The sequence below is a fragment of the Sciurus vulgaris genome (assembly GCF_902686455.1).
Source record: "Sciurus vulgaris genome assembly, chromosome: 2".
Taxonomy (NCBI): Eukaryota; Metazoa; Chordata; class Mammalia; order Rodentia; family Sciuridae; genus Sciurus; species Sciurus vulgaris.
Genome location: NC_136462.1, coordinates 173496079 through 173523961, shown reverse-complemented (window position 1 = coordinate 173523961; position 27883 = coordinate 173496079). Strand labels below are relative to the sequence as shown.

Sequence of the window (27883 nt, the reverse complement as noted above, 5' to 3'; positions counted from 1 at the left end):
TAAATATTAACTTTAATGATTGTTAAATAAATCAAAATTTCATCTCAGAAAGTCTAGCCAATTCTGCCTTCCTCCTTTTCTGATTGATCTGTCCTTCCATGGACATCATGGAAACAATTTTTTTAATGCCTTGTAGTTATACATAATAATGGGGTTTATTTTGACATATTCATAAATGCATATGACAGAGTTTTCTCCATCACGGAAATAATTCTTTAAGCTCTTTGTAGACAAGGCAAGACTACGCAAATCCCCTCAGTCATTAGAACTGGTTATTGATGGTAAGTTAAGGAGTGAAATACAGCAACACATGCAATTACCTGGTGGTTTATTGCTGAAGGATCATAAATCTCTAGGCTGTTGCACTGTTTCCATTGAGATGTCAAAACTGCTAACGGAAGTTGGGAAAGCTGGCTGGCTTCTGTCCAGGGCAGGCAGCTGGTATTCCATCCAGGAAATTAGCTGGCTCCTATAATTGGCACTGTAGGTCCCAATGGAGAGAAAGCAGACAGCTTTAAATGAGCAGTGTGTGAGAGGGTATGGTGAAGCCAAGCAGAGCTGGTTTGGGTGAAGAGCCTCCGTGAAGACACAGTGATACTTTCTAGACCTTGTGTACCTGCTAGCTAAGTCCACCAGGGCTGCTGTCACGAAGTACCAGACTGGGGAGCTTAAATAACAGAAACTTATTTTCTCAGCATTATGGAAGCTGGAAGTTTAAGATGAAAACTTCAGCAGGATTGATTTTTTTCTGAGGCTTCTCTCCTGCATTTGCAGAGGGCTGTCTTCTGTGTCCTCACATAGTCCTTCCTCTGTGTGTGATGTCTCTCTGTGTGTCCTGATTTCCTCTTCTGATAAGGACACCAGTCAGATTAGAGTAGGGGACCACCCTAATGGCCTCATTTTAATTCACTCTCTTTGTTACAGTTTCTACATCTCACTAGAGTCACATTCTGAGATACTGAGGTTGAGGGGACACAATTCATCCCATTCAGCTACCTGGTACGTGCCTCTCCCTGCTGCTGTGAGTGTTGGTTGCTTCAATGACTCACAACTTTTACCTTCTCCAGAGAATAGATCTTGGCTAACCAGGGTCACCTTGTCTTGGAGGTTTCCCATTCTTCAGCAACCTGTAATCAGTACTGCCTGGGCCTATTGCACCCAGGCTGGTCCTCTTGCCTCAGGGTGAGACTGACACTGTGGGATCATGCTAAGACTAGATTCTAGATGAAAATCAGATCTCTGTTCAGTTTCTACCTCTGTCCCATCCAGCCTACCTTCTCCCAGGAACTCTACCCCAATGAATCATGTGGACGTGAATCCCTGTCTCAGGTTCTACTTCTAGGGAACTTGACTTAAGACAGTGTTAGTTTAGAACTCCTTTAGGAATCTTTCTTTCTTTGTTTGTTTCTTTCTTTTTCTTTTTCCTTTCTTTGATAATACTGAATAAGATGGGTTAGATAATGGTCCCCAATTAAGGTTTTTGGTTTTTTTTTCTTTTTCTTTTCTTTTTTTAAATGTAAAGACCATTCCATGAAGGGAACCTCTAGAAACATTCCAAACATTCCAGACAACTCCTTTGTCCCAGGGCTGTGGGAAAAGGGAAGTAGGACAGACCTAAGTAAAGTCTAGGACTCAAGGACTAAACCAATAACCACTTTTCCAATACCTGTTTAGTATAAATGTTTACCAATTAACCTTGGTACTTTCCCAAGACCTGATTAACATAAATTTTGATCAATGCCCCTACCCAGTCACTATAAACCTCTAGACTGATACATTTAAGTGGCAACCCTCATCAGGTCCCTTTCTTTCTGTGTGAGCTCTCTTCTCTTCTCACTTGAATAAATCCTACTCTTATCCTCTTCCTTGTCCATGAATTTCATTCTTTAAATTTGTGAGACAAGAACCTGGAAAAAAGTCACAGGCAGGCAGCTGGGGTCTGGCCCACCATTGAGAGCTGCCACGTGCTCATAGGTAGTAGTGGAGAAGAATCCGGCTTGGCTGCAACCCTCAGAGCTGACAGCAGCAGGCATTCCCTTGCTGTGATTGGTTGCTAACACAAAAGTGGGCTTTCTCTGCTGCAGAGGACTGCTGCGACTCATGCAGACCCCACACACCAGCAGATGAGAGAAGCTGATTTCGCCTGGAACTCTTGTTTTAGTACCAGGGATTGAACCCATGGGTGCTCCACCACTGAGCTACAGCCCCAGTCCATTTTATGTTTTTTTTTTTTTCAGTGCTGGGGATTGAACTCAGGACCTTGTACTTGCAAGGCAAGCACTCTACCAACTGAGCTATCTCCCCAGTCCCCTTTTTATGTTTTAATTTGGTCTCACTAAATTGCTAAGGCTGGCTTTGAGTTTATGATTCTCCTGCCTCAGCCTCCTAAGTCACCGGGATTACAGGAATGCACCACTGTGCCTGGTGAATAATTTCAATTTTACACCTAGAAGGCAAAAAGTTATACTGTCATCATATTTTGTCTCCTCTCTCTTTGAAAGAGCTCTTCCCTCCTCTCTATTCCTACAGGCCTTGTCTTCACTCAGGGTATCATCAACTAATGCCTGGATAAAACATGACAACGGGTTTTCCTCCCTTCATTTCTCCACAGTGCCTTTTTGTAATACTGCTCGGATCATATTTTGTTTAGGCTTAAAACCTTAAATATTAGCCTATTTTGCTGGAACAAAATACCTAAGGCTTGGCACTTTGTAAAGAAAATAGGCTTTTTATATTTTTTATTTGTTCTTTTTAGTTATACATGACAGTAGAACGTATTTTGACATGTCAAACATACATAGAGGGCTGGGGTTGTGGCTCAGTGGTAGAGCGCTTGCCTGGCATGTGTGAGGCACTGGGTTCCATCCTCAGCACCACATAGAAATGAATAAATAAAATAAAAGTATTATGTCCATCTACAACTAAACTTTTTTTAATTTAAAAAATACGTGGAGTATAACTTTCCATTTTTGTGGTTGTACATGACATGGAGTTAAACTGGTTGCGTATTCACATATGGACATAGGAAAGTTGTGTCTGATTCATTCTATTGTCTTTCCTATTCCCATTCCCCCTCCCTTCCCTTCATTCCCCTTTGTCTAATCCAGTGAACTTCTATACCAACCCAAACTTATTGTGAGTTAGCATCACATGTCAGAGAGAACATTTGGTCTTTGATTTTTTGGGATTGGCTTATTTCTCTTAGCATGATAGTCTCCAGTTCCATCCATTTACAGGCAAATGCCATAATTTCATTCTTCTTTAAGACTGAGTAATAGTCCATTGTGTATATGTACCACATTTTCTTTATCCATTCATCTATTGAAGGTCATCTAGGTTGGTTCCATAGTTTATTGTGAATTGAGCAGCTATGAACATTGATGTGGCTGTATCTCTGTAGTATGCTGATTTTAAGTCGTTTGGGTATATGCCAAGGAGTGAGTTAACTGGGTCAAATGGTGGTTCCATTCCAAGTTTTCTGAGGAATCTTCACAGTGCTTTCCAGAATGGTCCTACCAGCAATGTATGAGTGTACCTTTTTCCCCACATCCTCAAGAACACTTATTGTTGCTTGTATTCTTGATAATTGCCATTCTGACTAGAGTGAAATGAAATCTCAATGTAGTTTTAATTTGCATTTCTCTAATTGCTACAGATGTTGAACATTTTCTTATATATTTGTGAACCAATTGTATTTCTTTTTCTGTGAGATGCCTATTCAATCTCTTTGCCCATTTATTGATTGTGTTATTTGGATTTTTGGTGTTAAGTTTTTTGATTTCTTTATATAGCCTGGAGATAAATGCTCTACCTGAGGTGCAGGTGGCAAAGATTTTCTCCATTCTGTAGGCTCTCTCTTCACATTATTGATTGTTTCCTTTACTGTGAAGAGCTTTATAGTTTGATACCATCCCATTTATTGATTCTTGATTTTCCTTCTTGCACTGTAGGAGTCTTGTTGAGGAATCTGTTTCCTAAGCTGACCAGATGGAGATTTGGGTCTACCTTTTTTTCTAGTAGGTGCATGGTCTCTGGTCTAATGCCGAGGTCTTTGATCCACTTTGATTTGAGTGAAAGATACAGGTCTAATTTCATTTTGCTACATACGAATTTCCAATTTTCCCAGCACCATTTGTTGAAGAGGCTATCTTTTCTCCAATGTATATTTGTGACACCTGCATCTAGTTTGAGATAACTATTTATGTATTTATGTAGAAGAAAACAGGTTATTGAGCTCACAGCTTTGAAGACTGAAAGACCAAGATTAGGCAGCACCATCGGTTTGGCCTCTGGCGAGAGCCTCGTAGTGGATGGCATCACAATGGCAGGAGTGTATGAGAAAGGGAGAGATCATACGACAAGATAGGAAGCCAGAGAGATTTAGGGATGAGGCTCACTCTTTCATAACAAGTTACTCTTGCAAGAACCAGTCAAGGTCCCACGAGAACTACACTGACCCCTTCTGAAGGCAATATTCCCAATAACCTAATTATCTTCCATTAGATTCCACCTGTTTGTTTGCTCTTTAAACCTCACTTCTTAAAGATTTCATCACCTCTCAACAGTGTCACACTGTGAGCCAAGCTTCCAGCCCCTGAACCCTTGAGGACCACACTCAAACCATAGCACCTACCCAGCTTGCTCCCAATAGCACCCTCCATCACTTATGCTCCTCACCTGCAGGAGAATTCCAAATGCAATACCATCATGACCTTCAAGGCCCTGCCCCAGGATGGTCCTACCTTGTCTTCTCAGTCTCCATACTCATCAGCCTGGGTGTTGATTCATGCTGCCCATCCTTATTACCTAGAATGAATACCTTTTTCCTCTCCTGTACTCCTACTTCACCTAGAAAAACCCTGCTTTTTTTCCCAAGACCCCACCACCTCTGTGGTCCCTCTATTCAGCTTTTTCCTGCCTTTCCCCTTCCCCAACTATCATGGCATACCAAGAACATCTGCTTTTCTGCTGTTAGGAGTAGATATGTACAAAGCTGCTACTCCTGCTGAAACATGAGCTCTTGGAAGAAAAGCAGCACACTTTGTCCATCCTTGAACCCCAGAGCCTCAGACTTGTTCTGACACAGGGCGATGCTTACTATATTTCTTTTTTTTTTTTTTACTGGGGATCGAACTCAGGGCCTTGTGCTTGCGAGGCAAGCACTCTACCAGCTGAGCTATCTCCCCAGCTGCTTACTACATTGCTGATGAACTGAACTAAATGTGTTTTAGGCCAGGGTAGTACACACCTATAATCCTAGCTGCTCAGGAGACTAAAGCAGGATGATTCTAAGTTTGAGATCAGCCTGGAACACAGTCTTAAAAACAAACCAAAACAAAACAAAATTGTTTTAGAGACAAAAACAACCTAATTTCCCCCCCTGCATGTAAAAGATATTCAGGCCAGAAAAGCTGGTAGCTTTTTTTTTTTTTTTTTTTTTTTTCAGTACTAGGGATTGAACCTGGGGTACTCTAACACTGAGCTACATCACCAGTTTTTCATTTCATTTTACTTTTGAGACAGGGTCTCACTAAGTTGCCCAGACTGACCTCAAAATTGTGATCTTTCTGCCTCAGCTCCTGAGTAGCTGGTATTACAGGTGTGTGTCACCAGGCCTGGTGCATTTTAAAGACGGCTAAGAGAGGCTTGCCCCTAAGTCATTAATTTACTGCAATATTCCCTATCAAATCTTGAACTTCAACCATATTGGTTAATATCAACAGAGATTTCACATGTTAGTTACTTTTGCTGTGTAACAAATTGCCCCAAATTTAGTGACTTGCAACAATGATACATATTTATCATCTCTCACAGCTTCTGAGTTTTAGGATTTGGAAGTGGCTTGACTGAGAGTCTCTTCTGAGATCATAGTCAGATATCAACCAGGGCTGCAGCTGTCTGGAGGCTTGGCCAAGCCTAAGTCCAATGGCTGGCACACTGGTTCCCTCCTAGCTGGGCTTCTCATCTTATAAGATTGCCTGTGTGGTCTCATGGCATGGAAGCAGCTTCCCCCAGAGTGAGGAATTCCAGAGGCCAACACAGAAGATTAAACACATTTTATAATTCAGACTTGGAATATAGACAGCATTTCTTCTACCATATCTATTGATCACACAGGTCAGTCTTGCCTCAAGACAAAGGGCTGGCAATGTAAGCTCAGAGGTAGCACACTTGACTAGCATGTGGAAGGTCCTGAGTTTCAGCCCCAGTACTGGAAAAAAAATTCAAAACACACAAAAAAAAAAGATAAGGGGAACTACATGGGGGAAGGACTCTCATGAAGTGACAATGATGGGGACTGTATTGAAAGCTGGTGATCACAACTAGACTGAGAACTTAGATGTATATTTCTATATAAAAGAAATAAAAGAACAAAATTTCTGCTGGGCATGGTGGTGCACACCTATAATCCCAGCAATTCAGGAGACGGAGGCAGGAGGAGCCAAGTTCAAGGCCAGCCTCAGTAAATTAGTGAGACCTTGTCTCAAAATAAAAAATAAAAAGACCTGGGGGTATAGGTCAGTGGTAAAACACTCCTGGCTTAAATCCACAGTAGCAAAAACAAACAAGCAAACCAACAAACAAAACACATGCACACAATTGGTATGACCTGAATGTGGTTTGTCCCCACTAACACTCATGTGGAAGCTTAGTTCCTTGATTCAGTACTGGGAGGTGGGGTACAGTGGGAGGTAGTTGGGTCATGGGGCAGAGCCCTCCTGAATGGATTACTGCTGTCTAGAGGGAATGAATTCTTCCTTTCGAAGGACTAGATTAGTTACCTCGGAAGTGGGTTTTTATAAAGCAATGTTACTTCTTGGGGTTTTTTTTGTTTGTTTTTGCCTTTTTGCACACAGTCACTCCCTTTCTACCCCCACCAAGATGCCTCTCCAGAAACTGACCAGATGGGAATACCCAGTCTTGGCTTTCCAGTGCCCAGACATGTAAGCCAAAATAAACCTCTTTCTTTATAAGTTATCCAGTCTCAGGAATTCTGTCATAGCAACAGGAAGTGGACTAAGACAATTACCCAAAGATTACTAGATCTTATATTATACCTTTGGAGGTTGCTCCTAAAACCTGAATGTCAGAAAAAAAATTTAATTTATGCCTAGGAGGAGGAAAGAAAATTTTAGATCCATCAGCAGCAATGATGTAGCTTAATTGATAATATTATTTATTTAAATAGCATTTCAATCTGATCTGGTGGAATATACCTGTAACCCCAGGTACTCAGGAGGCTGAGGCAGGAAGATAACAAATTCCATACCAGTCTGGGAAATTTAGTGAGACCCTACCTCAAGATAAAGGTCTGGTGATGTAGCTTAGTGGGAAAGCTATATCTCCAGTATGTAAAACAAACAAATAAACAAATAAAATAAAAAGCATATATATGTATATGCTACTTATTGATTTATTCATTTATTTGTTTCATGGATTCCAAAGATAGAAACCCACAACCTTATACAATATCTTTCTGGTACAAGCCAAATTCTTATTCCCTTGTATGGTAAACTATCTGAATTTGAGATATCCTCATGTATATAATCAAGAAATTATGTATATTTGTTGCTAAAGGAGTCTTCTTCCCATACTCTTTAAAACTGTCCTGTGGGGTCCTGTCTTTAGCCCTGTCTTATTCAACATGTTTATCAATGTTTTGCAATGAAAAAAATGGAAGAAATGTTAATCAAACTATTAAAGACTCAAAGCTTGCAGGACTAGTTAGTACACTGGATGGTACCACTAGGTATTGCAGCAATCTCTGTGGGCTGGAACAAAAGACTGCACATGGAAAATCAAATTTAACAGGGATATGTGAAAGGCCTATATTCAGTTTCACTTACTCAATTATTTAAGTCTAATTTGTCCTCAATCCACCCAGTCCTTTCTATTAGAAAGCACAAATGGTCTTGTTGTTTTTGAAAAATGCCCCCTTTTCCCTATTTCTGATACCCTATTTTGACAATCATACCCTACTCAAGATCCCCCTTCAGAATTTGGGGGAGAAGTTTCAGAGAAACTAGGCAAAAAAAAAAAAAGACCCCCATGCAAGTTCTCTATCACTGATCCATATCCCCAGCCCCCTGAGTAAGCTTCATAATATCCTTTGTCCTGCTTCTAATTTCCACCCTTTTTCTCCCCACAAGAGCCACACTACTCCTCATTTCAGAGTCTACCTGTGGGGAAATGAGCAAGAAAGTCCTCTTCTAGGAAGAACCCAAAGTTTGGATTTTTTTTTCTTGAAAAAATAAACCACCCAAAATTATTTATTAATTTGAAAGATACTTGTCAATAAACCCGGCAAGGAAAAATTAAACCATTACTGAAAGCACGTGAAAAAGAATACAAAAAGAAAAAAAAAAAAAGGAGGCAGATACCATGGACCAGCGATGTTTTCTTCAGCACTGATGGGTCACATCTTCAGGAGAAAATGGCGGCAGGCCACCACAAGGGTCTGGGCTTTATGGGGCCTTGGCAGAGCCAGGTCATGGGAGGAGTTAGTAACTCTTTGCTGCCCTTTTGGCAGGCAGGGCCAGAGCATGGGAGGGGTTTTGGTGGAGGGATCATATAGGGCAGGGTGGGAGGGTAGGTGGGGGAACAGGAAGGTAATTTCCTTAGGGCCAATTTTCTATACCCTTCATTACAGAAGGATTATATAACTCTGAAAGTTATATAATAAGTTGGGGTGATATCATATCTGGCTACTTCCTGCTGAGAAGGGACAAAGTAGGGGATCCCCTGTCAGAGATCTGGAAGACGATAAGGAGGTGGAAGATACTGTAGGCTCCTATACAGTCTTTTGGTGGTTATAGCTTGAGGGGATGTAGAGGGAGAAAACTTCAACATCATTATGGGTAAGCCAAAATAAACCTCTTCATCATCATTAAGTCCTTCCTTATGGGGCTTAAGAGTATCATGTGTGAACGAAGGAGGAGAATGTCTTTGCATGTTCATGGGAGGTGGTCTGGGCTAGATGGTTCCCCTTGTCAAGAAGTTGCTTCTGTGTAATGCTATCAAAGCAAGGGAAAAAAGTTATGACAAGAAAAGGAATAAACCAAAGGGCTCTCTTGCGTCTAGTGCGCACCATTATTGGGATAGGCAAACTTTTGGTTGTTAGGTACAATGTCAGTTTGAGGAGTAAGGAAGACCAAGGTACAGAAACTAGTCCAATTTTTCATAGGCAGGGGTAAATATGAGCCTTGCAAAAAAAAAAAAAAAAAAAAAAGCCTCAGAATTTGGGGGACACCAGGGCTGTGGGGCTGGCTTTTGATAGTTTTATCAAAAGAACTATTGTCTTTTCTTGTAAATGCCAGGTATGGCTGTACTTTGGTTATAACTGTTTTTGCTAGGTAGTCTAGACCAAGCTGGTGAAATTGATCTTGTTCCTATTTATTGTTAAGAGTTAGCTGAGTTCCCTCAGGGGCTTACTCTTGGGGAACTTGGGAGCAGCCTCTTAGCTCTTTTAGTGCCATCTGCTAGGATGGGTCAGGGTCCTTGACCATATGGCTTCCCTTGGAAGCATCAGGTACATCTCCCTTCTCCAACAACCCTCCTCTTTGGCATCATGTGCACTGGTCAGCTTTCTGTTCTCCACGGTCTCATGGATTCCTCTGCTCAGGAGGTCCTGTGACCCAGACAAGCAAAGGCTTTAGACAAGTCCCTTTATTGCTTGGGTCCAAGCTTCAAGCCTTGGTCTTAAACATCCAGATAGTCAGTTTCACCAGTCTTAAAGTATGAGTACTGGGTTTTAACTTTAATGTCTAACTTTACAGTCATTCATCCCTTTTATTTAAGTTGGGTCAGTATTAGTACTGGAAGTTAGCCTTACATCCTATTTGTCTATAGATGATGGTTGCAACTCAGATTGCTTTATTGAAATTTGTACTTCTGTAAGGCACTAATAACAGTTAAAGTTTATAAGGAAAATGCAAAATGAAATTAACAAGAGTAAAATCATATCAAGTTTATGTAATAACTATGAAGTAAGAAACATTTTTATAATCTTAAACCTTATTATAATTACAAACTATCTTGAGATCTCAGTAATCTTAACAAAAATTTATCCTTTTGAACGTAACTTTAAATGAGCTTAAGTCTAACCTACTTAGAAATTATCTTAACATGGAGTGAGGTGAGAGGCAGAGTCTTAACTCAGGTGAGGTGGGGCTCTTGGCTAATCGTAGATAAAGTGTTTTTTCTAAAGCTGATCTTTAATAAAGTTTATATATTGCTTCCTGAGTCTATAAGAAAGTTAGCTAACACAATATAACATTACATCTGAAACATGAATCAAACAACAGCTAAGAGAGCTTTTAGCCCCCTTTTGTGGGAAAGTGGCAAAATGTTTTTGTTTCACAATATTAACCTTTAAACAGATCAGCTCTCACATCTTTTAAAAATACATTTAAATGTCTAGCCCAGGGCAAAAAGTAACATAAAATTTGACATATCTTATTGATAACAGGTCCAGTTACAGAACATTAAATGACATAAATAAACCCCCAATAAAATTTTTTAATTTTATAAGTCTAAAATTACCATTAAAAACTTTAGTTTTGGAGAGCACCAGCTTGATAAAAATGTTCTATTAAACCTCCTACTTCAAGACTTGTGTACCTGGAAGATGTGAACACAGTTAGTATACAAAGAAGACCATAATAGCACCACAATTACGCTGACATTTTTATACTAATCAAGTTTACTTTTTTTTTTTTTTTTGTGGTCCTGGGGATTGAACCCAGGGCCTTGTGCTTGCAAGGCAAGCACTCTACCAACTGAGCTATATCCCCAGCCCTCAAGTTTACTTTTAAAGAAAAATTTAGACTCTGTAATGTAGGGTAATATTCTAAAATAACAGTTGTTGGGGTTTCAAGATGGCGGCCTAGAGGGTGGCTGCATTTCATGTTGCTCCAGGACTCAGGATTCAAAAGAGGAGATATTGAGACACTTGGGACCAACTCAAAGGAGCCGGGTGACTCTCTCCCTTTGGGAAGGCGTCCCGGATGGGACGGTGGTCCCGGAACACAGGGAACTTTGTGAAGTAGAGCTGCCGGCGAGACGCCCCTCCCCCCGCTGGAGCAGTGAACTCGGACAACTGGGAGCGCCGTAAAGGAGGCCGCTCAGCACAGTGCTGGGACTCGTAGCAACCACTGGGGCTCCGGCGGCTGCCCAGGGGAAGAGTGGCGAGGAGAGCTGTGTGGACTCAGAACACCGGGGCCTGCCCTGAGGAGGAGGAGGAGGAGTGCGGCCACTTGGATTCGGAGTGACTACACCAGAGCTACAGGCGGTTGCCAGAGAAGGGGCGGCGTGGCGAGCTGTTTGGACTCAGACCACTTCTGAACACCGGGGCCTGCCCGAAGGAGTAGGAGGAGGAGGAGGAGGAGGAGCGCAGCGGGTCGTTTGGACTCGCAGTGACTGCATTAGCGCTCCAGGCGGCTGCTCAGAGGAGAAGGCGAGTGGTGAGTTGTTTGGACTTAAAGGGACAGCTCCTGAACACAGGGGGGCTGCCTGGAGGAGAAGCGTGGTGGGTCGCTTGGTCTCGAGTGGCCGCACCAGAGCTCCGGGCAGTTGCCCAGAGGACCCGTGCTGCGGGTCACGTGGATTCAGAGCCACTCAGAGGGACTGCTCCTGAACACCCAGGGGATTATCTGGAGAAGGAGGAGGAACGGGGAGGGTCATTTCAACTCGGAGTGATTGATTGCCCCGGGCTACGGGTGGTTGGTGGGAGGAGGAGGCACGCAGTGAGTTTCTTGGACTCCTAGTGACCGCACCGGAATACTGGGCGGCTGACTGGAGGAAGAAGCCTGTGGCGGGTCTCTGGGACTCAGAGCGATTGTTCGGGGCCACAGGTGGCTGCTCAGAGGAGGGACCACACAGCCAGGCGATTAGGTGCAGAGCAGGGTCCCAGGATCTAGGAGGCTTCTGGGTGGAAGAGCCGCACAGAGACAGGCTTAGGGCGGAGCGAAGGTTCCAGGCCTGCGGGCAGATTCTCTGAGGAGGGGCAGCCCAAGGAGATTCATCTGCGAAGGGTGAGGCTCCCAGGCCCAGGAGGTAGGGCCGGGCCCCTGGGAACTTTGCAGAGAAAGGCAGCCCAGCCCAGGCGGTAGCTGTAAATTGAGGGGAAGCTCTAGGAGGGAACTGACCAGCGAGACCTCCCCACCGGGTGAGTCTTCCCTGCCGGGTGAGGTTTCCCCACAAGGACGGTAAAACCAGAGACTCAGGCCCAAACAGGCCTTGCCTCAGCCCGCAGCCTAGGTCCCCTTTGGATGACCAATGGTCAACAAGTGGAGGCACCTCTGCCCACTAGCAGGGATTGTACCCCACCTGAAGGCCAACACTCCTAGAGAGGCAGCTTCCTTGTGGAGCACCGCATTATCAACTTCCTCCAAGACTTCAGCCTACTGAAGGCTAAGGGGGGATATATATAGAAATCTTCAGGGACATTGTAAGTCAATAGAGGAAATCTGTAATATCTCAGTGGTCCACTGATACCTGAACAATATGAGAAAACAAGGAAAGAAAATGCTGCAAACAAATCTAGATGTTACATCAATAAAACCCAATGACAGCATGGCAGAAGAAATGACAGAAAAGGAGTTCCGAATGTACATAATTAAAATGATCAGAGAAGCAAACGATGAGATGAAAGAGCAAATGCAGGCATTGAATGATCGCACCAATCGACAATTAAAAGAGCAAATACAGGAAGATCATTTCAATAAAGAGTTAGAGATATTGAAAAAAAAAAACAAACAGAAATGCTTGACATGAAGGAAACAATAAACCAAATTAAGAACTCCATAGAAAGCATATCCAGTAGGATAGAACACCTGGAAGACAGAACCTCAGACATTGAAGACAAAATATTTAACCTTGAAAACAAAGTTGAACAAACAGAGAAGATGGTAAGAAATCATGAACAGAATCTACAAGAACTATGGGATATCATGAAAAGGCCAAATTTAAGAATTATTGGGATTGAGGAAGGCCTAGAGAAACAAGCCAAAGGAATGAACAATTTATTCAATGAAATAATATCAGAAAATTTCCCAAATCTGAAGAATGAAATGGAAAATCAAGTTCAAGAGGCTTATAGGACTCCAAATACACAAAATTACAACAGATCCACACAAAGGCACATTATAATGAAAATACCTAACATACAAAATAAAGACAGAATTTTAAAGGCTGTGAGAGAAAAGAATCAAATTACATTCAGGGGGAAACCAATACGGATATCAGCAGATTTTTCAATCCAGACCCTAAAGGCTAGGAGGGCCTGGAACAACATTTTTCAAGCCCTGAAAGAAAATGGATGCCAACCAAGAATCTTATACCCAGCAAAACTTACCTTCAAATTTGACGATGAAATAAAATCCTTCCATGATAAACAAAAGCTGAAAGAATTTACAAAAAGAAAGCCAGCATTACAGAACATTCTCAGCAAAATATTCCATGAGGAAGAGATGAAAAACAAAGAAGCAAATCAGCAAAGGGAGGAATTATCCTAAAGGAATTGTCAAATAAAGGAGGAAACAAGTTGTGTCAAACAAATAAATAAATAAAATTTAAAAAATGAACCAAATGACCGGGAAACCAAATCATATCTCTATAATAACCCTGAATGTTAATGGCCTGAATTCATGAATCAAAAGACATAGACTGGCAGATTGGATTAAAAAGAAAGATCCAACAATATGTTGCCTGCAAGAGACTCACCTCATAGAAAAAGATACCCATAGACTAAATGTGAAAGGATGGGGAAAAACATACCATGCACATGGACTCAGCAAAAAAGCTGGAGTATCCATCCTCATTTCCGATAATGTGGACTTCAAGCCAAAGTTAGTCAGAAGGGATAAAGAAGGTCATTTCATACTGCTTAAGGGAAGCATAAATCAGCAAGATATAACAATCATAAACATCTATGCCCCAAACAGTGGCTCATCCATGTATGTCAAACAAATCCTTCTCAATTTCAGAAACCAAATAGACCATAACACAATAATACTAGGTGATTTTAACACGCCTCTCTCACTACTGGACAGATCTTCCAAACAAAAATTGAACAAAGAAACCATAGATCTCAATAACACAATCAATAATTTAGACTTAACGGACATTTATAGAATATACCATCCAACCAAGAGCGAATACACTTTCTTCTCAGCAGCACATGGATCCTTCTCTAAAATAGACCATATATTATGCCACAAAGCTAATGTTAGCAAATACAAGAAGATAGAGACACTAGCATGTATTCTATCAGATCATAATGGATTGAAGTTAGAAATAAATGAAAGAGTAAAACACAGAAACTATTCCAACATCTGGAGATTGAACAATATGCTATTATATGATGAATGGATAACAGAAGATATTAGGAAGGAAATTAAAAAATTCTTAGAGGTAAATGAGAACAAAGAAACATCATATCAAAATCTCTGGGACACTATGAAAGCAGTACTTAGAGGGAAATTTATTTCATGGAGTGCATTTAATAAAAGAAGTAAAACTCAACAAATAAACAACCTAACACTACAGCTCAAAGCCCTAGAAAAAGAAGAACAGAACAGCACCAAAAGTAGTAGAAGACAGGAAATAGTTAAACTCAGAGCTGAAATCAATGAAATTGAAACAAAAGAAACAATACAAAAAATTGACAAAATAAATAGTTGGTTCTTCGAAAAATAAACAAAATTGATAAACCTTTAGCCACACTAACAAAGAGAAGACGAGAGAAAACCCAAATCACTAAAATTCAGAATGAACAAGGAAATATCACAACAGACAGGATTGAAATACAAAACATAATTAGAAGCTATTTTGAAAATCTATACTCCAACAAAATAGAAAATTTCAAAGACATCAACAGGTTTCTAGAGACATATGAATTGCCTAAACTGAACGAGGAGGACATACACAATTTAAATAGACCAATTTCAAGTACTGAAATAGAAGAAGTCATCAAAAGCCTACCAACAAAGAAAAGTCCGGGACCAGATGGGTTCTCAGCTGAGTTCTACAAAACCTTTAAAGAAGAGCTCATTCCAATACTTCTCAAAGTATTCCATAAAATAGAAGAGGAGGGAACCCTCCCAAACTCATTCTATGAAGCCAATATCACACTGATACCTAAACCAGACAGAGACTCATCAAGGAAAGAAAATTTCAGACCAATATCCTTAATGAACATCGATGCAAAAATTCTCAACAAAATTTTAGCAAATCGCATACAAAAACATATTAAAAAGATGGTGCACCATGATCAAGTGGGTTTCATCCCAGGGATGCAAGGTTGGTTCAACATCAGGAAATCAATAAACGTAATTCACCATATTAATAGACTTAAAGTCAAGAATCACATGATTATTTCAATAGATGCAGAAAAAGCATTTGATAAAATACAGCACCCCTTCATGCTCAAAACACTAGAAAAAATAGGGATAGTGGGAACATTCCTTAACATTGTAAAGGCCATTTATGCTAAGCCCATGGCTAATATCATTCTAAATGGTGAAAAACTGAAAGCATTCCCCCTAAAAACTGGAACAAGGCAGGGATGCCCTCTTTCACCACTTCTATTCAACATCGTTCTTGAGACTCTGGCCAGAGCAATTAGACTAACCAAAGAAATTAAAGGGATACGAATTGGAAAAGAAGAACTCAAACTATCCCTGTTTGCTGATGACATGATTATATATTTAGAGGAACCTGGAAATTCCACCAGAAAACTCTTAGAACTCATAAGTGAATTCAGTAAAGTAGCAGGTTACAAGATCAATGCTCATAAATTCTATGCATTTTTATACATAAGTGATGAATCTTCAGAAAGAGAAATTAGGAAAACTATCCCATTCACAATAGCCTCAAAAAAAATAAAATACTTGGGAATCAATCTCACAAAAGAGGTGAAAGACCTCTACAATGAGAACTTTACAACACTAAAGAAAGAAATTAAAGAACACCTTAGAAGATGGAAAGATCTTCCATGTTCTTGGATAGGAAGAATTAATATTGTCAAAATGGCCATACTACCTAAAGTGCTATACAAATTCAGTGCAATTCCAATTAAAATCCCAATGACGTACCTTACAGAAATAGAGCAAGCAATTATGAAATTCATCTGGAAGAATAAGAAACCTAGAATAGCTAAAGCAATCCTTAGCAGGAAGAGTGAAACAGGGGGTATTGCAATACCAGATCTTCAACTCTACTACAAAGCAATAGTAACAAAAACGGCATGGTATTGGTACCAAGATAGAAAGGTAGATCAATGGTACAGAATAGAGGACACGGACACAAACCCAAATAAATACAATTTTCTCATACTAGACAAAGGTGCCAAAAATATGCAATGGAGAAAAGATAGCCTCTTCAACAAATGGTGCTGGGAGAATTGGAAATCCATATGCAACAGAATGAAACTAAACCCATATCTCTCACCATGCACGAAACTAAACTCCAAATGGATTAAGGACCTCGGAATCAGACCAGAGACCCTGCAGATTATAGAAGAAAAAGTAGGTCCAAATCTTCACCTTGTTGGTCTAGGATCAGACTTCCTTAACAGGACTCCCATAGCACAAGAAATAAAAGCTAGAATCAACCACTGGGATAGATTCAAACTAAAAAGCTTTCTCTCAGCAAAGGAAACTAGCAGCAATGCAAAGAAAGAGCCTACAGAATGGGAGAATATCTTTGCCAATCATACTTCAGATAGAGCACTAATCTCCAGAATCTATAAAGAACTCAAAAAACTCTACTCCAAGAATTCAAATAATCCAGTCGACAAATGGGCTAAGGAAATGAATAGACACTTCACAGAAGAAGATCTACAAGCAATCAACAAACATATGGAAAAATGTTCAACATCTCTAGTAATAAGAGAAATGCAAATCAAAACCACCCTAAGATTCCATCTCACCCCAATTAGAATGGCGATTATCAAGAATACGAGCAACAACAGGTGTTGGCGAGGATGTGGGGAGAAAGGTACACTCATACATTGCTGGTGGGGCTGCAAATTAGTGCAGCCACTCTGGAAAGCAGTGTGGAGATTCCTTAGAAAACTTGGAATGGACCCTCCATTTGACCCAGCTATCCCACTCCTTGGCCTATACCCAAAGGACTTAAAATCAGCATACTACAGAGATACAGCCACATCAATGTTCATAGCTACTCAATTCACAATAGCCAGACTGTGGAACCAACCTAGATGCCCTTCAATTGATGAGTGGATAAAGAAACTATATATATATACAATGGAATATTACTCAGCCATAAAGAATGATAAAATTATGGCATTTGCAGGCAAATGGATGAAATTGGAGAATATCATGCTAAGTGAGATAAGCCAATCTCAAAAAGCCAAAGGACGAATGATATCGCTAATAAGTGGAGGATGACACATAATGGGGGGGAGGGAAGGGTTAGTGTTAGGGTTAGAGTTAGGGTTAGGGAGGGGGGCAAGTATGGAGGAAGGAAGTACTGTATAGAGGGAAAAGAGGGGTAGGAGGGGTGGGGGGAAGGGAAAAAATAACAGAATGAATCAAACAACATTGTTCTATGTAAATTTATGATTACACAAATGGTATGCCTTTACGCCATGTACAAACAGAGAAACAACATGTATCCCATTTGTTTACAATAAAAAATAAATAAATAAAATAAAAAAATAATAATAAAATAAAATAACAGTTGTTGTTTAACCAGAGTTGTACAAACCTTAATTCCTTTAAAACCAGTTGCTCTAACATAGATTAAACTTTGGTTTATACCTGTACATTAATATTTTACCTTAGGAAAAAGTCTTGAAGAGCTTTAATTGACTATGCCAATTATATATATGACCAATTCAGTTACACACACATACTTTTGAAACTTACACAAACCCTTTTGTAACTTGCTTAAACATTCTACAAGTTTACCACAAAGACTTTCTCACCCAGAAACATTTCCTTTTCCTTATACTTTCCATACTAAAACATATATCCATACCTAGAACCTTCTTATTTTTCTTGCCTAACTGTTGACCTCTTCTTTTCTTAATTTACACTCTGAAACAACCCATGTGAAATTTCTGAATTTAGACAAATTACTCTACTTTTTTTTTTTTCAAACCCGGTCATCTTAATGTTTTTTTGTTTGTTTGTTTTTTGTTTTTACAATTTAATAAATAGTTCTCTTAATGATTTGCAGATATGTAAGGCTGTTTGATAGTTTTCAGAGCCATCACAGTAATGGTGGGTTGTTGATTGATTTATAATGTTTAATAATTATAAGAATTATAAGGAGGGTAAAACTGCTGTCAAACCAGTAAGACCAAATTTATACATCCATCATTTTCAGGATTATTGGTAACCTGGGCATATTTCCCCCAAATAACTTTGCCTCCTGTGTTACAAAGCCCAAATCATTCACATTCACCTCAATGACTGTACCTTTGGTAATAGCACCCAAAGTTGTATATAGTGGGGTTGAGGGGTTCTTTTTCACACCTAGTATTGGTAGGCAAAGGTGGCTTTCAGTTCAGGATATGTTACATGGGTCTTTTTGAAATGTAAGTCCATGAATCTTTCCTATTTAGGTGATTTTCTTGTAAAGCCATCTCCAATAAAGCAGTTAATAACCATCCTTTTCCAGGCCTTTTTTATTCTCCTTCCCCACCAAATCACTTTTAATACTTCTGTTTCTCCCTTGGGAAGAGGGACTTCCCATTTTCCCCCCTTCTCTTTTCTTTTTCTTTCTTTTTTTTTTTTTTTTTTTTTTTGCGTGTGTGTGTGTGTGTGCACGGTGCTGGGAATTGAACCCGGGGCTTTCTGCTTGCGAGGTAAGCACTCTACCAACTGAGCTATATCCCCAGCCCCTCTTTTCATTTTTGTTTAATTGTGTTGGAAGGTACTTTTGCTCAGGTCTGTCCCTCTCTGTCCAGGAGATAGGCAGGCGCTGCTCCCTGTGGACTCTTTTCATCATTCTTTTGTTTGGTGTTTCTCTTTCCATGCATCTTGATAGTCTTTTTCTCATGGTAATCCAAACAACATCCATAGCAATTATGGTATAATTCAATATATTCATTTGGTGGCATGGTGACAGCTGCAGAGCTGCCAGGTACAGTCTCTGGGGTGAGCAGAAGCTCTCAATTTTCAGGTACCAAGGACCAAATTACTCTACTTTAATAAGATAAAATAATTTTACGTTATTTACAGTACTCTAACTGAAACTTTTGGACCCTTCGCGTATAGAATTATACCTGTTAGAACTTTAACTCTTAGTAAGCTCGTTTTCCATGAAGACACAGACAAAGCAACCTTAAACCTTTTTCCATTTAATGTTTAAGTATTATTACCCTAGGAAATTCAAGAAGCCAAGAGTGCTTGATTTTATATTTAGCAGTTACCACTTTAACTTTGTAAATTGATCAGATGTCTCTAACAAATGCATTTATGATTAATCCCGTTTATGTTCGATCTAATTTACTCATTTTTTAAATTTTTTTATTTGTTCTAATTAGTTATACATGACAGTAAAATGCATTTATGCATTTTGATAAATCATACATAAATGGAGTATAAGTTCTCATTTTTCTGATTGTACATATTGTAGGATCACATGGGTCATGCAGTCATATTTGTACATGAGGTAATAATGTCTGTTTCACTCTACTATCCTTCCTACCCCCATACCCCTTCCCCTCCCTTTACTCCCCTCTACTTAATCTAAAGTAACTCTATTCTTCCTAGTACCCCTCCCTTATTGTGAATTAGCATCTGCAAATCAGAGAAAACATTCGCCTTTGGTGTTTTGCGGTTGCCTTTTTTCATTTGGCATAATATTCTCCAACTTCATCCATTACAGCAAATGTCATAATTTCATTTTTCTTTAAGCTGAATAATATATAATTATAATTTATACCACATTTTCCTTATCCATTCCTCTGTTGAAGGGCATCTAGTTTGGTTCCACAGTCTAGTTATTGTGAGCTGAGCTGCTATAAACATTGATTTGGCTGTGTCACTGTAGTATGCTGACTTTAAGTCCTTTGGGTAAAAACCAAGGAGTGGGATAACTGGGTCAACTGGTGATTGCATTCCAAGTTTTTTGAAGAATCTCCATACTGTTTTCTATAATAGTTGCACCAATTTGCAGTCCCACCAACAATGTATGAGTGTACCTTTTTCCTCACATCCTCACCAACATTTATTGTTGCATTCTTGATAACTGCCATTCCAATTAGAGTGAGATGAAATCTTAGTTTGCCTTTCTCTAATTGCTAGAGATGTTGAACGTTTTTTCATATATTTGTTGATTGATTGTATATCTTCTGTGAAGTGTCTTTTCAGTTCCTTTGCCCATTTATTGATGGGTTATTTGGTTTTTTGGTGTTAAGTTTTTAAAAATTCCTTATATATCCTAAAGATTAATGCTTTATCTGAGGTGCATTGATAAAGATTTTCACCCATTCCATAGGCTCTCTCTTCACATTGATTATTTCTTTTGCTGAGAAAAAGCTTTTTAGTTTGAATCCATTCCATTTATTGATTTTTGATTTAACTTCTTGCTCTTTAGGGGTCTTGTTAAGGAAGTCAGATCTTGGGCCAACATGGTGAAGATTTGGGCCTACTTTTCCTTCTAGGAGGCGCAGAGTCTCTGTTCTAGTGCCTAATTCTTTGATCCACTATGAGTTGATTTTTGTGCAGGGTGAGAGATAAAGGTTTAATTTCATTTTGTTACATATGGCTTTCCATTTTTCCCAGCACCATCTGTTGAATAGGCTGTCTTTTTTCCAGGGAATGTTTTTGGCATCTTTGTCTAGTATGAGATAACTGTATTTATGTGAGTTTGTCTCTGTGTCTTCTAGACCCAGAATAGCCAAAGCAATCCTTAGCAAGAAAAGTGAAGCAGGAAGCATCACAATACCAGACCTCAGACTATATTACAGAGCTATAGTAATAAAAACAACATGGTACTGGCACAAAAACAGACACGTAGACCAATAGTACTGAATAATTCACTTATTTTTAACTGTAAAGACCAAGATATTCAGACAAGTGTAATTAACGGTAATAGCCATCTCTTTCTTGTTGAAGAAAAAATCCTAGAAGCAATGAATATTATATTCTAGACATTTTATAGAGAAATTAATATTCTATTAATTGATCACCCACAAAAACTTGTGAGTTAGTAATTTTAAAGACATCTTTATTCTCATCTGTTACATAATTTAACCAAATGAAAGCACACGAAAGAATACAAAAAGATGAGCTGGGGTTGTGGTTCAGTGGTAGAGTGCTTGCCTAGCATGTATGAGAAACTGGGTTCGGTCCTCAGCACCACGTAAAAATAAACAAATAAAATGAAGGTATTGTGTCCATATACAACTAAAAAAATTATTTTTTAAAAAGAGAATACAAAAAAAAAAAAAAAAAGAAAAAAGAAAATGGAGGCAGACCCCATGGATCAGTGATGCTTTATTCAGCGCTAGAGGGGCACATCTTTGTAGGGGAAAATGGGGGCAGGCCACCACAGGATCTGGGTTTTACAGGGCCCTAGCAGAACCAGGTCATGGGAAGAGTTAGTTACATTTGGAGGGCCCTTTTAGCTGGCAGGCCCAGGTCATGGGAGGTGTTTTGCAGGTGGGATCATTTAGGGTGGGATGGGAGGGCAAGTAGGGGAACAGGAAGGTAATTTCCTTAGGGCCTATTTTCCATATCCTGCAATTATTTTTTGCCCATGGTGATGGGAATCTAGAAAATGCTAATGTAAGTCTTTGAGACATAGAACCTCCAAGTTCTATCAAAAATCAGTTAAGATGCTTGGATTTGATCTGAACTGCCCTCAGAAGATTGAGGGTCCTATGAAGATTTGTTGGTTTGCAGAACGCTCCCGCTCATGCTCATGAGATGGCTGCTGATGACATTGAATTCTTGTCATCAATGCTCAGATCTTCATGTACTGTAAGCCCTGCACTTTTTACCTCCCCTAGAAGAATCTTGATGGAATTGTTTTCTGTGGGTTCCTTAAGCAAGCCTTTGGTGGACTGAAAACTAGAACAGGGCACAGAGGAGAAGTGTCTACATTTTAGATGGAAAACTCTACCCAATTACTGCTGGAAATATGACTTGTCTTCTTTTTAGCAGAATCAGAATTATCTGGAAGAATTTCCAGTAGACTGAGGTTGCTCATTTTCTTCTTCATTAGAAAACAATGGATCACTTGGAGCAAAATGGTGGTGGACCTTGGCCGTCTTACCTTTATGTTTAAGGGAGACAGAAGGTGACTACTGGTGGGACAAAGTCCAGAAGGAAGGTCCAGTCAAGGTTGGGGGTAAGCGATGAACTAAACTCTCTGGAGGGCCCAAATTGGGAGATGATATGGATAAAGTAGAAAAGGAAGATGTTCCCTCAGAGGTAGTTGGAAATTTGTCTGCAGAGATGGACTTTTTTCTGAGGGAGTAGGTATAGTATCTGCATCCCAGAGATTGCGAACTTCTTCTTGTCCTTCTGACAACCACATAGTTGAAGGGATAATGGAAGAAGGTAATGTTGGCAAAAGTGGCTTTGGATTCTCATCATAAAATAGCATCAGGTACTCTGTTGATTTCCAAGCATTTATCTTGAGTGGTAGAACCTCCTGGGACAATACAGTGACCGCAGGTGACTGCTTATCTTGATGCTGCTCTTGTTTCAATCCTGTTTTGTTTTGTTTTTCTACATAGTTTTGCCACCTTAAGAAGCTGATGCTTCTCTGAAGCAGGAATTTCTGGTGTGGGGGCAGATGCACATGCTGTTGGTGAGTTACCTGTACCGGGTAATCTTTTAGGAAATGTCATGGAATAGGAGGTACTGGTCTAGTCTGATGTGCCACTTTCCTCTCTTTACAGCATCTGTTCATCCATTAGCAATGTTATGACTTGCTTAGACTTTTCCTGGATATGATAACCTTGATCTTTTCTAGCTTCATTTATGTGTTGAAAGTCTTTTAGTATTTGAAGATTACAGAACCCCTCTCTGCAATGACAAATAACTTTCTTTGATCCATTCTTGATGAGAAAATCCATTCCTGATGAGATAATCCTTTAGGGTAAGGGATTTATACACATGGAGTCAGTTCTTCCCAGGATCACTGAGTCTCTGCCATAGCATATTCATAAACTCTGAGAGAGAAAAATTGTGTTGAAAGTCAAATCACTGATAATAGCATCAGAGAACTAGAGGGACCCCAAGGGTCATTAAAAGTTGGTTGCCTGACTTTATATTTCAACATCTGAGTAATTTTTCATGAAGTTTTTCACTTGCTCTGAATGCCATAGGTAGGACAAGTTCAAAGGTGAAAAGGGAGATGAGAACGATGGAACAGAAATTTATGTTACTGGTTTATAAAACTCCTGAGAGGTAGCTCTGCTGCTCCCAAATACAAGTGATTAATCTCCATGTTGATAAAGTATCAATTTCCTGAGTGGAAGGTGCCAGTCATGGCCCAGGGCCTTTTCCCTCTCAAATTCAAACACTCTGGATTTTACTTTAAATTTTACTTTAATCTGACTTTCATCCTTTGGGTGCCTAAAGATCCACCATGATCACTCATGGTCAATTATCTTTTCTTTGAATAGGCTAAAACTGCAGGTATGAACCAGGTGTGCTGGCATACTCCTAGGAAGGCTGAGGTGGGAGGATCTCTTGAGTTCATGACTTGAAACTAGCCCAGGCAACACAATGAGACCTCTCCTCAAAAAACCAAAAACTAAGACAGGCACGGTGACACACACCTGTAATCCCAGTTGCTTGGGAGGCTGAGGCAGGAGGATTGCAAATTCAAAGCCAGCCTCAGCAATTTAGCAAGGCCCTAAACAACTCAGTGAGACCCTGTCTCTAAATAAAACACAGAAAAAGTGTTGGGGTACAAAAAAATAAAAAAATTTAAAAAAGGAATATTCTCAATTCATATGTAAGAATATGGAACTTGATACCAAAATCAGGAAAAGGAAATGTAAGAAAAGAAAAGGATAGGTCAGTCCCTCTCCTAAACATATTTTAAAATGCTACAAACTAAATCCAACAATGTATATAAAGCATGTATCATAGTATCTTGAGTCTATCCAGGAATGCAAATTTGATTTAACACCTAATAAAACAATTCATTGCATTAACAGATTAAAAGAGAAAAATCATTTTATCTTTTCAGATAAAATGAAACAGATGGAGAAAAATCATGCAAAGAAATTTAGTACACATTCATGAGAGGAAAAAAAGGTGTCAATTCATTAACTTGCTGAAGAATTCCCATCAAAAATACATAGAAAACATTTTAAGTGAAGGAACATTAGGCATATTTTATATACATAGACCAGTGACTATTTATAGACTATTTATAGACTAGCATGTATTTACATAGACTATGTCTAAAGTTCCTTAACTTAAATGTTTTCTATACATTTTTGGTGAGTGTTCGTTGGCAGGTTAATGAAATAGTCACCTTTTTTTCCACTCACAAATGGGTATTAGATTTCCTTATTGCATTGTTATAATGTGTACATGTATGGATATGTAACAAAGAATCCCACTATTATGTATAATTATAATACACCAATAAACAATTTTTAAAATAGTCAAAAGAAAAAGGGCTGGGAATGTGGCTCAGTGGTTAAGCATTCCCAAGTTCAATCCCTGGTACCAACAAACAAACAAAAAACAGTGTGTTTGGTCATCAAAGGGAAAACAGATTTGGAACTCAAGCCCTCATGAATCTGTGTGCTTGGAAAAACAGGACTCCACTTTAGTTGGTGTAGTGGTAATGCTTCAATACCAAACAACTCCAAAATCTAAATGACTCCAAACTACAAAAGCTTATTTACACAGATTAACAGGCACTTCACCATCAACTGGCACCATATTGGGAAAGGAAGATGGATAATATGCACTGACAATTAATTGCTTTTTCATCATATGTGACACATGCCACCTCTGTTTATATTCTGTTAGACAGAATAAGTCCCATGGTCATATATAGCTCAAGGGAAGAGGGAATTGGAATCCTCCCTTATCCCCAGTCCATTAGTCTGTTTCTGTTACTAAAATGAGATATCTGAGATCAGATACTTTGTAAAGAAAAGAGGTTAGCTGGGTGTGGTGGCCCACACCTGTAATCCCAGAGACAAATGGGAGCTCTCCCAACTGAAGAAGGAGGATGTCAAGTTTGAGGCCCCCTCAGCAACTTATCAAGGCCCTAAGCTACTTAGGGAAACCCTGTCTCAAAATACAAAAGAATGGGGATTGAAACTTGTGGTCCTTCTGCCTCAGTGTTCCCACCTCCTCCCAAAAAATAAGAAAAGAGGTTTATTTAATTCACAGTTCTGGAAGTTCAAGGGATTGGCACCAGCATCTGCTCAGCTTTGGCAAAGGCCTCACAACAGATGGTCATATGAGATGCGGGGAGATCATGTGGTGAGACAGGATGGCACATGGCCAAGGAGTTGCCAGGATTGTTCTTTTATAACTCTCTTGGGAGAACTAACTTGGGGTCCCATGAGAGCTACCATAATGTCTCCCAAGGTCAGTGCATCAAGCAAGACCTAAAGAGCTCCTACTTGCCCACTTCTTACCATCACCACCCTGAGACCAAGATTCCAACACATGAATGGCACAAACCGCACCCAAACCTCAGCTTCCAGGAAACTCACCTGCCGGGGAATAATGTCAGCTTTATGTGTGTGTAGAGTAATGTGAAGGTCTTCGCATGAACATAATGATGCTATTTTTAATTTCTAGAACTAGGGTAAGATTTTTAAAAATTAACTTCTTTCTTTCTTTCTTGCAATACTAGAGATTGAATCTAGGACCTTCTGCATGTTAAGCAAGCACTCTATCACTGAGCTCTATCTCCAGCCCTGCCCCTGTTATGTAAAAAACAATTTATTCCATTATGTAAAAAGCGATTTATACCATTATACAGAAGCACTTACAGTTCGTCGTGGAGAGTAACAGCCTACTGGTGAAACAGGTCATCCAAAATGGAGAAGGCATCAACTAGTAATCAAAGACTAGCTCCTGAAAGGAAGGAAGGAAGGAAAGAAGGAAGGGAGGGAGGGAGGAAGGAAGGAAGGAAGGGAGGGAGGGAGGGAGGAAGGGAGGGAGGGAGGGAGGGAGGAAAGAAGGAAGGAAGGAAGGAAGGAAGGAAGGAAGGAAGGAAGGAAGGAAGGAAGGAAGGAAGAAAGAAAAAAGAATTCTTATCAAGGATTAATTTAATTTTAAAAACAAATATCAATTTGCTCTTCTCAACTTGATAGTCCACCTGTGGTACATCTGTCAGGTAAAAATATCTTACAACTGGGTGGTCCCAAGTTTAAATAAAAAACACACAGCAGAAAACATTTCACAGAAGGAAAGGAATTGCCAGGCACCGTGGTGCAGCCTGTAATCCCAGATACTCTGGAGACTGAGGCAGGAGAATCATAAGTTTCAGGTCAGCCTCAGCAATTCAGCAAGGAGACCCTCAGCAACTTAGTGAGACCCTGACTCAAAATTAAAAATTAAAAAAAGAAAAAAGAACTGGGGATGTTGCTCAGTAGTAAAGTGCTCCTGGGCTCGATCCTTAGTACAAAAGAAAGAACGGAGAGAAAAGGAACCAAATGAAAACAGCTGAAGAAATACACTTGTGAGCTGGGCTTGGTGACACACACCTGAAATCCCAGTGACTCAGGAAGCTGAGGTGGGAGGATTGCAAATTCCAGGGCAGCCTCAGCAAGTTAGCCAGGCCCTAATCAACAAAGAGAGAACCTGTCTCAAAATAAAAAATAAAAAGGACTGGGAATGTAATCCAGTGGTAAAGTGGCCCTGGGTTCAATCCCCAGTACCAAAAAGAAGACAAAAAAGAAATATACTATATATGAGCAAAAATACATGGGGAAGGAGGAACATGTAGTTTTCAAGTTAATTGAAGAAACCAAGAGGAGAATGGTCTAGAAAAAATGTGCATCCTGGAATGTCAAATGTGAAGATTTTAGAGTAGGAATCTAAATGACTTGAATCTCTCTAAATGAAAATGATATCTTGCAGTATTGTATTTCATGCCCAGTGCCTTTTATTAAGTTTTATATTGGGATGGTCTTCCTAAACTGCCCAGGTTGGCCCCAAACTTGCAATCCTCCTGCCTCAACCACAATAGCAGGGATTATAGATGTGCACCACTATATTCATCTAATTAACTATTTCTAATAGAAAGAATTCATAAAAAAAAAAATTCAAACTGGGAGTGTAGCTCAGTGGTAGAGCACATGCTTAGCACGTGTGAGGCCTTGGGTTCAATTCCAGTAAACCCGCACACACACACACACACACACTCAAATTGAGCTAAAAAAAAAAAAATACACACACTCAAATTGAGCTACAAAAAAAATAAAGTGGGATATAAACTTTTTCTTTTCCAATGCTGACAACTTTCCCACAAGAAGTATGCTTTTTGCAGAGGATTGCCTTCATCTCTCTCCAGGAGAGAAGAGGAAACTTATGAAAAAGTACCTGGCACTGAGCCCCAGTTTCTACCCGATGGATATGAAATCCCCAGCGTGTGCTGCAATTATCTCTGTCACTGGCTGTATACAAATGGGAGCTTTGTGTATTGTTTGCTTTACTCTTCTCTGCCAGCCCTCAGGAGGAAAAGCAAGGCTTCCAGAAGGACGGTCCTTCAGAGAAGCAACACCAGAAGCACCCTGAATCAAGATGAGTGGAAAATCATCCCAGTACATAAAGTTTGGATTTAAAAAAAAAGGAGAGAGAGAGAAAGAGAAAGAAAACCTTTTGTCAACTAGATACCCCACTTCCCAGATTCCTCTATGAAGTTCATCATGATTACCAGTTTCCTATGTCTCTGAACCCCAAGGTGG

The 27883-nt window shown here is 39.8% G+C and overlaps 2 long non-coding RNA genes and 2 pseudogenes across 5 annotated transcripts; 1 reads left to right on the top strand and 3 right to left on the bottom strand.

Annotated features, from left to right (window-relative positions):
* LOC306655001 lies at positions 1-26766 on the bottom strand. 2 transcript variants are annotated; one of them, XR_013762155.1, is made up of 3 exons: positions 26681-26766; positions 25964-26048; positions 1-481 (listed from the first exon to the last, which is right to left on the bottom strand). It is a non-coding gene; the product is annotated as an uncharacterized lncRNA (long non-coding RNA). The 2 variants fall into 2 exon arrangements; XR_013762156.1 differs by lacking the exon at positions 1-481 and adding an exon at positions 22698-23158.
* On the top strand, positions 8731-27883 carry LOC306655003. Its single transcript, XR_013762158.1, has 3 exons — positions 8731-8858; positions 22721-22794; positions 27645-27883. It is a non-coding gene; the product is annotated as an uncharacterized lncRNA (long non-coding RNA).
* LOC306654133 (ribosome biogenesis protein NSA2 homolog) lies at positions 17691-19142 on the bottom strand (annotated as a pseudogene). Its single transcript has 2 exons — positions 18885-19142; positions 17691-18747 (listed from the first exon to the last, which is right to left on the bottom strand). The product of its transcript is annotated as a ribosome biogenesis protein NSA2 homolog (transcript).
* On the bottom strand, positions 21523-22613 carry LOC306653727 (ENTH domain-containing protein 1-like; annotated as a pseudogene). Its single transcript has 2 exons — positions 22595-22613; positions 21523-22560 (listed from the first exon to the last, which is right to left on the bottom strand). The product of its transcript is annotated as an ENTH domain-containing protein 1-like (transcript).